The sequence below is a fragment of the Podarcis liolepis genome (assembly GCF_965112155.1).
Source record: "Podarcis liolepis genome assembly, chromosome: 3".
Lineage (NCBI taxonomy): Eukaryota > Metazoa > Chordata > Lepidosauria > Squamata > Lacertidae > Podarcis > Podarcis liolepis.
In genome coordinates, this window is record NC_139557.1 from 82,725,260 (window position 1) to 82,735,744 (window position 10,485).

At 39.8% G+C, this 10,485-nt stretch overlaps 1 long non-coding RNA gene across 1 annotated transcript; it reads right to left on the reverse strand.

The window, feature by feature from the left end:
- Nucleotides 1-489: 489 nt before the first annotated feature.
- LOC310704063 lies at nt 490-8,946 on the reverse strand. Its single transcript, XR_014524543.1, has 3 exons — nt 8,562-8,946; nt 2,971-3,127; nt 490-669 (listed from the first exon to the last, which is right to left on the reverse strand). It is a non-coding gene; the product is annotated as an uncharacterized lncRNA (long non-coding RNA).
- Between the last annotated feature and the right edge of the window lie 1,539 nt (nt 8,947-10,485).

The window sequence follows — 10,485 nt, forward strand, 5'->3', positions numbered from 1 at the left end:
TATTCATCTGCACAAATGCCATTTCAGTGATGGCATTCAGGACCAAATTATCTCCTATGCATATTTTCAATTAATCAGGGGGAGGGGGGAAGTCGTTTTATGAATGCTTAAGATGCCCTTTGTTTTTGTGCTTTAACTAGGTTTTCTCTTCTGCAGTTCATATTTGTGACATTGTGGAACTTACATATGCATTTGTTGACTGACAGCAGAAACATTTGCAGCTGCAGACATTAGCATCCCACTCCCCTCCCCTTAATTGTCTTGTTCCATTTGTTTGTGTGTTTATTTTCATGCAAAGTTGTTTCTTTGTGTTGTCTTGTACTTAATTCCTGGCCTTATTTAAAAGCAGACAGTTTTCATCTTAATCAGCTGGAGATTTTTTTGTGTGTGCGCACACGTTTCATTAATTTCCACCTTTTGCTTTTAGTGGCTGGTGTATTTATTCTGAACATTGTTTTTTGTCCTTATAAAAATCTGCTGGCTAGGGCTGTGTGTGTGTGTGTGTGTGTGTGTGTGTGTGTGTGTTTGGGAGTGAGCTGCTTCTTACTTTCCAAAATGGCAGCTAATGCTTTTAACTGTTTGGTGCCATCTGCTTTTGTTGAGCACAAACCAGAATTAAAATCACTCCCAACAGAGACTGCTCACAAAAGACATCTGCTGAGCATATAACTGTGGGTAAAAAAAGAAGTAAATAAAATGCTGTGCTGTTTTTTAACGGGATCAGAAAATGATCAGATACTCATATTCAGGTTGAAGGACACCTGTTATTACTGATGTAACAGACTCAGAAGGCATTCAGCACCTCCAATATTGATTTAATCTCTGCAAAATATCTCCAACTTGAATTCTGAGCTCATAGGTTGGACCCCAGTTCATAGGTTTGCAAAGCTATTCAGTCATATAGAACATTATTACAGTAAATGCAAAGGACCACCCCGTCAATGGTATGTGCAGCATGCATTTGGCACCTCTTTGTCTTCGTATCCATAGAACAAGAAAACCAAAGGAGGAAAATGTCTTTAGAATGATAAGACGGGGCAGAGGTGTCCTATATTCAATTTACACCCAGAATAGGATTGCTATTAAATTGCTTTGCACTGACAGAGTGTCACAGTACCCAAGGATAATAAATCTATGCTGGTGAATTGATACCATTGTGCATAACCTTTACAGCCATGCTGAAGTGCACCTTCTGCTCCCCCCCTTTTTTTGCTGCACCTTCCCTCCTGCTATAGGGTGGGTTTTGTTTTTGCTAGTACAGTGGTACCTCAGGTTACAGACGCTTCAGGTTACAGACTCCGCTAACCCAGAAATAGCACCTCGGGTTAAGAACTTTGCTTCAAGATGAGAACAGAAATCGCGCGGTGGCAACGGGAAGCCCCATTACCTAAAGTGGTACCTCAGGTTAAGAACAGTTTCAGATTAAGAACAGACCTCCAGAACGAATTACGGTAAGTTCTTAACCCGAGGTACCACTGTAATCCTTTCAGGAGCTGAGTAGATTTGGGGAGGGGGGAGCCCTTGATGGGCCCTTGGTGTTTCTCTTTTTATGCCTACCCCACACTACTGGGTTATTTTTTTTATTCTCTCTCTCCTTATTTGGTCTGTTGGCATTCAATGCTGGCAGGTAATGAAATCTAAGAACTTAATTGACAGACACTTTGAGGCATTATGGGCTTTAAGGGCACTCCTGATTCACATTCCATTGCCTTTGACTTGTGGGGATCTTTGGGGCTGCCCTTTAGGCCTGGCATGCTGGGACCTAGGTGTGCATGCTAAGTCCACATACTCAAGGCTCATTTAGCAGGTAGGGAGAATTTAGAGAGAATTTTCTCCCAATCCCTGGCCGGGGAGCCAAATCAAACCCACCTGCCCATACTTACATAACTTGGCATAACTTCTGTTGTCCTATTTGAATACAGTAAATATAAATCATTGCTCTGTCTCTCAAGTCTTCTTCCATGGTGTGTTGGCAAAGTGGAACGAGAGTGCTTTGTAACTATCAAAAGAAGTCCCTCTGTTACCAATCACAAGGTATTAATTAAAAGGCAAACTCTTGGATAGTGATTTTTAGATTCAGAGAGGATTATCAATATTGAATCCTAGAGCTGAAATTCCTTCTGACAAACCAGACTAAGTAGCAAACTGCCTGCATTACTAAATTTCATTCTTTCTTTCTTTTTGTGGCAATCTCAAGTGAGCTCCCCTTCATTCCCCCTAAATAAGCAAATGATTTATTATCTATATAAATTTATGTGCATGAATGGGCATGTTCTATTCCAGTCCCACATGGTCCCTATGAGAAGACGGTATCAAGTCTACAAAAACTCCATGACGTTTTTCAGAAAGTCATGAAGCCTTGCCCTGAAGAATTCTCTCTCCCCAGTGCAATGTGCAATATATTAAACGAATGCAAATCTTCTCTATACCCATGCAAATTGAGTGTGAGAAAATAACTTTCATTTCACCATTAGGAACTGATATGTGGGCTTTGCATAAGCATAAATAGGGATACAAAATACAAAGCCAGTTGAAAATCATCCTCGGGATGTTCCAGATGAAGAAATGAAAATTGCTCCTTGATTGCTACAGAGCTTTAATGGAGTCTGCTCCAAGCTCTTTCCCCCACTTCCATTCTGTCAAGTAACAATTGCTGCTACAGAGGATCAGCCAAAGGCATGACTCACTCCTCTAAATGGAAGAAAGCGAACCTTGGCATCCTTTATTATGCAGCTCATTAATAATGCGGTCCATAATTCGAAATGGCAGGACAATTTGTCCCCATGGAAATAATCCCAACGTAAATTTGTTTTGTGGTAGCCAAATCTTGCAGGGACCCAGTATCTCAAGTTTCCATACCTCAGATTAGGTCTTTAATTTACTTACACCCAAAGCATTTTTAAAAGAGGGGTGCACCAATATGAATGGCGTAGAAGTGAGAGTTCTGCTTTGAAGAAAAACCCTTCTCACCAAATAAGAAATTACTAGTCCTCTCTGAAATCTCGTTACATCTTCATCGGCTGAAACAAAGAGATACCAATCAGAACCAAGCAGGAAAAATAGAAGTGCTGTTCTGTTCAGATGACATTCAAAGAAAAATGCTTGAAATGTAGGTTTTTGAAGATCTCTGTGGGAAGACAGGATTGTTAGAGCCGAAGCATAAAATCTCATGCTGAGCACAGTTTTCCTGGTTGGAAACACACAAACACTCATATTAAATCAATAAGCCCAGAAGTTATCTAGAATACTTCAGACAGAAAAAATAATGCTGAAGATGCTATTGAACTTTCATAATCCTATTTACTTGAGATTAAATTCAGCGTTAAAATCTTCTTTGGATTCTAATTTATCTTTCAGATCACTTGAATAAGTTGGTTCTTACTTGATGTTTTCCCCAGACCTATAGTCATGAAAACCTTTAAAGCAGGGAGGCAATCCGTTCATAGGAATAACTGAAAAGGTGGCTTAAATGTGAAAGAATTAAACTGAAACCTTTTGTTAGACAGAAATTGGCACAAGCTGCTGGCAGGACAGCTGGTAGTTAATATATATATATATATTACACACACACACACACACATATAAAATGATTTTATTACTTTTCGAACAGTTTCAACACAACACTACAAACAAAAAGAAAAAGAAAAAGAAGAACAATACAAATACAATACAAAAACACTGCATATAAAACAAAACAAAAACGAACAAAAACAATTTAAAAACACCTCAAACATTTTCAATATCTTATCTTTCATTCGCTTATTTCCAACGACCTCCTCTCACCTCCCTTTTTGTATTCCACTTCTATTAATTGTTTCAGCAATTCCTTTCCATCTTCCTCTGTTTTCTATCCTATAATTAGCATCCACTTTCACAGCAGCATCCACTTTCACATTTTTCACGTCTGTTTTCTTGTGAAGCTGTTCCAGCGAATCGTTTATTTTCACTAATACGACCGCTAAGGCCTCTTCTGTCGACATTCCGTCTGTTTTTTCCTTTCCATTTGCCATAACACTTAAGAGATTCAAGGTCAATCCCAGAGTCTCACAATTCTTTATCTTGCAGCTGGAAATTCCCCTAGCCCAGCTCCTGTAGAGCAACCAATTTCAAAAGCTTCCACTAGGGGAAAACAGTTTCTATTTGTATTAGTCAGTACTGTCCTCTTTTAAACAATGTTCCAATAATCCAGTTAGTTTCAGTTTTCAGTTACTTTTAGAAAACAGCCGGAGACAGTAGAAACAATGTATTCTCTTGTTTAGCTACCTGTCAATGAACGTTCTAAACGCTGTCAATGAACATCCCAAAAGACATCGATCCTGCTAGCAGCCCATTTCCAGGGTCTGAGCGGCGGTATTTTAACTCTCTTGACTCTCTCCTACAGGCATATTCAGTCCACCACTTCCCCGTCTCTTCTCCTGTCTCCAAAGGGGGGGTTTAGTTCTTTGCTGATGGAGATTTAGTCTTTTTACAAAAGGCTTTCCAAGACTTCAGCTTGCAGGCTCATTGCTTTAGTTTATTTACAAAAGGGGAGGCGGACTTCCTGTATTGAACCTCCCCGTTTCGATGCCATATTAAACATTTAAAAATCCTATTCCCCCACTTCAGCTCTACTCACGGGTAATTACTTTAGAGTCAAATTGTCCACAGGAAAAGGTCAGTGCTCTCCGGCAACAGCTATGCGGCTTCACTCCGTGGAAGAAGCAGACGATTCGAAGCACTGCGCCACTCACCCCACGTCGCTCCAGATCCCCGAAACCGGGTTTCCCCGCGAGTAGGGGAGGCTCAAAAGGTGCCCGCCGAATCCACGTTCACAGGCTTCTCCCGCCTGTGATTTTTACGGGTCTCCGCCTTTGCCGTGGCGGTACAGACCCAAATTCTCATGGGGCAAATTCCTCCCGATCAGAGGAATTCAGCCATTACCGGAGGCACCTCCCCGGAAGTCCAGCTGGTAGTTAATTTATTGGTGATGGTTTAAAACATTGTTTTCTTATTACTTTAAAGTGCAATCTTAAATAGTTGGGGAGTCACATTCAAAGACGTTCAACAACTGCCTGGTCTGGCTCAAGTCAGCAGCGTGGAAAAGAAAGAGGAGAAATACGCTTTGGGGAGGGAACTTAGTTCAGTAGTAGAGCATCTGCTTTGCATGCAGATCCAATTTTGGATCCTCCCACTGCCCAAACTGGATCTGCCTTTCCACAAAGGAGAGTTGCCCCACTCCCTTGATTATTTTGGTTACTTTTTCTGAACCTTTTCCAACTCTACAATATCCCTTTTGAGGTGAGGTCCACCAGACCCAGATTTGAATTTGAGTCAGTCCGTGGCAGCAGCTGGGGCAGGCAGGGCCAAGGAGTGGACCTGGCTGCTGAAGTTGTCACTCTGGTCTGCCCCCAGGGCGTTTAAATGGGCTGGCACAGTCATGAGAGAACCTCATAGAGAAGGAAGAAGACCCAGAGAGAGGGTCCTCATGAGATTGTTTACGATGCAATACAGGAGCGCCGGGAGCAGAGCCACAGGGATCACCAGGATTCTCTTTTTAAAAAAAAAAAAAAAAAATATTTATTACTTTTCCAACAATTTAAACACTACAAAAAAAGAACAATACAATACAAAAACACTACATAACACTAACACATTAAACTAACAAAACAAAACAAAAACCATTTAAAACACATCAAACAATTTCAATATCTTATCTTTCATTCACTTATTTCAACGACCTCCTCACACCTCCCTTTTTGTATTCCACTTCTGTTAATTGTTTTAGCAATTCCTTTCCCTTTTCCTCTGTTTTCTATCCTATAATTATCTTGACACATTCTAACCTTATTTTTTCCTTTAATACTCTATTAATCTATTTATACTTCGTTCCTTATAACATTTCTACTAAAGCCATATAACTTCATTCCAACATTTTTCTAACATTCATTAATTTTACAGTATTTCTGTAAATAGACTTTAAACTTTTTCCAGTCTTCTTCCACCGACTCTTCTCCCTGGTCTCGGATTCTGCCAGTCATTTCCGCCAGTTCCATATAGTCCATCAACTTCATCTGCCATTCTTCCCTGGTGGGTAAATCTTGTGTCTTCCAATACTTCGCGATAAGTATTCTTGCTGCTGTTGTTGCATACATAAAAAAAGTTCTATCCTTCTTTGGCACCATTTGGCCGACCGTGCCCAGGAGAAAGGCCTCTGGTTTCTTCAGGAAGGTATATTTAAATATCTTTTTCATTTCGTTATAAATCATCTCCCAGAATGTCTTAATCCTTGGGCATGTCCACCAAAGGTAAAAGAATGTACCTTCAGTCCCATTACATTTCCAACATTTATTGTCGGGCAAATGGTAAATTTTTCCAAGCTTGACTGGTGTCATGTAATCATTTTCATTAAATTTTCTCTTAAGGCATTACATGCCATGAATTTCATACCTGTGGTCCATAACTGTTCCCAGTCAGCCATCATTATGTTATGTCCAACATCTTGTGCCCATTTAATCATAGCTGATTTCACCATTTCATCCTGAGTGTTCCATTTCAACAGCAAGTTATACATTCTTGACAAATTCTTAATTTTTGGATCTAACAATTCTGTTTCCAGTTTTGATTTTTCCACCTGGAAACCAACTTTTTTGTCCAAATTGTATGCCTCCATTATTTGGTAATAATGGAGCCAATCTCGCACTTTGTTTTTCAATTTTTCAAAGCTCTGCAATTTTATTCTGTCTCCATCTTGTTCCAGAATTTCCCAATATTTCGGCCATTTGGCCTCCATATTGAGTTTTTTCTGTGCCTTCGCTTCCATTGGTGACAACCATCTTGGGGTTTTCTTTTCTAACAAATCCTTATATCTTATCCAAACATTAAACAATGCTTTTCTAACAATATGATTTTTAAACGCTTTATGTGCTTTTACCTTATCATACCACAAATATGCACGCCAGCCAAATGCATTGTTGAAACCTTCTAAATCCAACACGTCAGTGTTTCCAAGAAGCAGCCATTCTCTCAGCCAGGAAAAAGCAGCTGATTCATAATAAAGTTTAAGGTCTGGCAGGGCAAATCCACCTCTTTCTTTGGCATCAGTTAATATCTTAAATTTTATTCGAGGCTTCTTGCCCTGCCAAACAAATCTGGAAATATCTTTCTGCCACTTCTTGAAACAATCCATCTTATCCAAAATTTGCAATGTTTGAAACAAAAACAACATCCTTGGCAACACATTCATCTTTATCACAGCAATTCGGCCTAACAATGATAACTTCAAATTTGTCCATATTTCTAAGTCCTTTTTCACTTCAATCCATCATTTTTCATAATTATCCTTAAACAAATTCACATTTTTGGCAGTCATTTTAACCCCTAAATATTTCACTTTCTTAACCAATATAAAAAAATTCCTTCCAGTAGCACCTTAAAGACCAACTAAGTTAAGTCTTTAAGGTGCTACTGGAAGGAATTTTTTTATTTTGACTATGGCAGACCAACACGGCTACCTATCTGTTTCTTAACCAATGTTAGTCCTGTCTCCTCCTGAAACTTCTCTCTCTCATTCACAGTTAAGTTTTTCTCTAAAACCTTAGTTTTCATCTTGTTCAACTTAAAACCTGCTACCTGTCCGAATTCTTGAATCAGTTTCAATACCCTTTTAGTACTAGATTCTGGCTCCTGTAAAGTCAATACTAAGTCATCAGCAAATGCTTTCAGTTTGTACTGTTTAGCTCCCACTTGTATACCTTTAACCTCTTGGTCCTTTCTAATCATATTTAACAAAACCTCGAGGACCGATATAAAAAGCAATGGAGAAATTGGGCAACCTTGTTGTCTCCCTTTCTCAATCTTAAACTCTTCTGTCGCTACATTGTTCACAATTAATTTTGCCTTTTGTTCTGAATAAATTGCACCTATACCATTTTCAAAACCTTGACCTACCCCCATCCCCTGTAGATTGTTCTTCATAAAACTCCAAGAAATATTGTCAAAGGCTTTCTCTGCATCCACAAATATCAAGACTGCCTTAGTATTGATATTCACTTGTAGTTTTTCTAGAATACTAATTATATTCCTCATATTGTCAGACAAATGTCTGCCCAGGAGAAAGCCCGCTTGGTCTTTATGAATTTCTTCTACTAACACCTTTTTTAATCTCTTAGCCAAAATATCTGCAAAAATTTTGTAATCTACATTAAGCAGCGATATAGGGCGGTAGTTCTTGAGCTGTGTCTTTTCAGTCTCTGTTTTTGGTATAAGTGTAATGTAAGCTTCCTTCCACGACTCTGGTGCCTTTTTCCCTTCCAATATTTCATTGCAGACTTCCTTCAATGGTTGTATTAACCATTCTTTCAAAGATCTGTAATATCTTGAAGTCAAACCATCTGGTCCTGGAGATTTACCTAATTGCATGTTCTGGATGGCCCCTTCCACCTCCAGGGATCACCAGGATTCTCTGCTCTTGAGGAAGTGCGCTAGTGACAAGGAGCAAGGCACAGGCTCCCCAAGATGGCGCAATGGCAGCAACGAGCCCTCGGAAGAGCTGAAGGCTCTTGGCTTGTTAGCCGCCCAAGCACCTTGGTGTGTTGGTTAGCTCAGGCGCCTTTAGAGGAGTCCTGCTCTGGTGTTCTTTGTCTTGGTGGATTGGCCGTGTGAAGAGGCGGGAGGGAGCAGCCTGTCTGGTACTACATTCCAGAGGGCTCTTGTTCCAGTATGATCATTAGTGATGGCACTGGTGAGAGGACTCCTGCTCCCTGGGGAGGGGGTGCTGCAACTGGGTACGCAAGTCTATTGATGAAATCACAAAGGGTATCATGACATGCACTTGTTCAAGTCGCAGTGAACAAAGTAATCCTGATAGTCTTCCTTTTCACTATTCAAGTATTTGCAGAGACCATCTCCTGTCTTCATGATCCTGAAGATTACCAATATAGATGAGAACGCTAATGCTGTTGGGCTCTCCCATTTGTTTCCGTGGGGATATTTTATCAATTATTCTTGTTCGGTTTTTACCCTTGATGGGATTTTGCACAGAAAGTTGCTTCGCAAGCATTAACACTTGCTATTAAATCATAAATCTTCAGGTTTTCCTCATTCTGTTGTCTTTTATTCTATTGCTTTTCAGGCCCTTGCTTCCTGTTTTCCAAAGTTCATTTTCTACCTACGTAATCTCTTTTCAGCTGGCTTGCTGACCCACATTAGCATCTTTTGTCATTTTGTGACCCAAACTATCCCATAATGAACATGGATCATATTGAATGGTGCTTCAGGTACTTCTCCTTCCACCATGCGTTTTCTAAACTGTCACTTCATCTAATCCATTCTCAGCTAATCATTTGGCATTCGCATCACGTTTCTGGCGTCCAATTTTTTGAACGCATCTCCATGCATATTTCAGGTCTGTCAGGAATATGACGGACTGCCTTTTATTCACTTACTGAGGTACACAGAAAAAGCCCTTTTCACTTTTGATCTGAAAATTTGCTACAATTAAGTTGAGACAGGAACACAATCAAATGACTGGTGCAAAACACAGTTAGTGACAGCAGGCAAAGTACTTTTTGCCAGTAAGCATTAAACTTAGGTTTTTTAAAAAGCTGCTTCTCAGAGTGACTTACTGGGTTGACCGAAAAAGACACAGGGAGAAGAAAAGATTCATGAACAGATATTAATCATGATTCAATTAGCAGTCAAAAAGGCCTTTCAGCTTGCGATAAGGGCTTTCCATGTTTACTAAAGTTCCAAGATGCTTGAAGATTGTGGTTATTAATTTCTGTTAATTATTATGTGTATGGTAGGTATCCTATATCGTAGTTAATTCAAGCTTCACCACAACCTTGGAGCTGGATGGTTGTCAGTGGCAGAAGGATGAACTTGAGTCCCAGATTTCGCTATTCACTAGCACAGAGTCTCTGCAGCTGAATGCAGATATTCTTGGAATATCTGTGTGTGAATAATAAGTGTTTGATGGTCTACAGCCCCTATCATTCTTGACCATTGGCCTTGCTAGCTGGTGCTGAGTCCAACAACATCATGTTGCTGCAGGCATTTTTGGTTTCCCTCTTCCATTTCTGCCCGAGGGGATATTGCACACACTAATTGTTTGTGGGCAATAAACCATCCTGCAAGAGTGGCTGCTTGGTGCAAGTTATAGGAGGAAAATATAGAGGAGAATGGTTTCAACATTCTTTTCCCTCTGCATGTTTCTAGGGAGGACAATACATTAAAATGGAATACAGAAATTTGTCTAAGAATGGATGGCTAATGGAATTAAAAGGTCTTATAACAGCTGCTTGGGGTACTCTGACCTTCTGGCTGAATGTGGTGCTGAAACACTTCAATTATTATGAAATCTCCAGCAGTTCAAAATAAATCATTTAGGCTACTGCCAAACCAAACCCTGCGATTGTTCTATATAACAGCAACTGAAGACAGACTATCTGAAAAATGAATCAAATCAATAGAAGACAGGTAACATTAAACAACAACAAACACCATCAC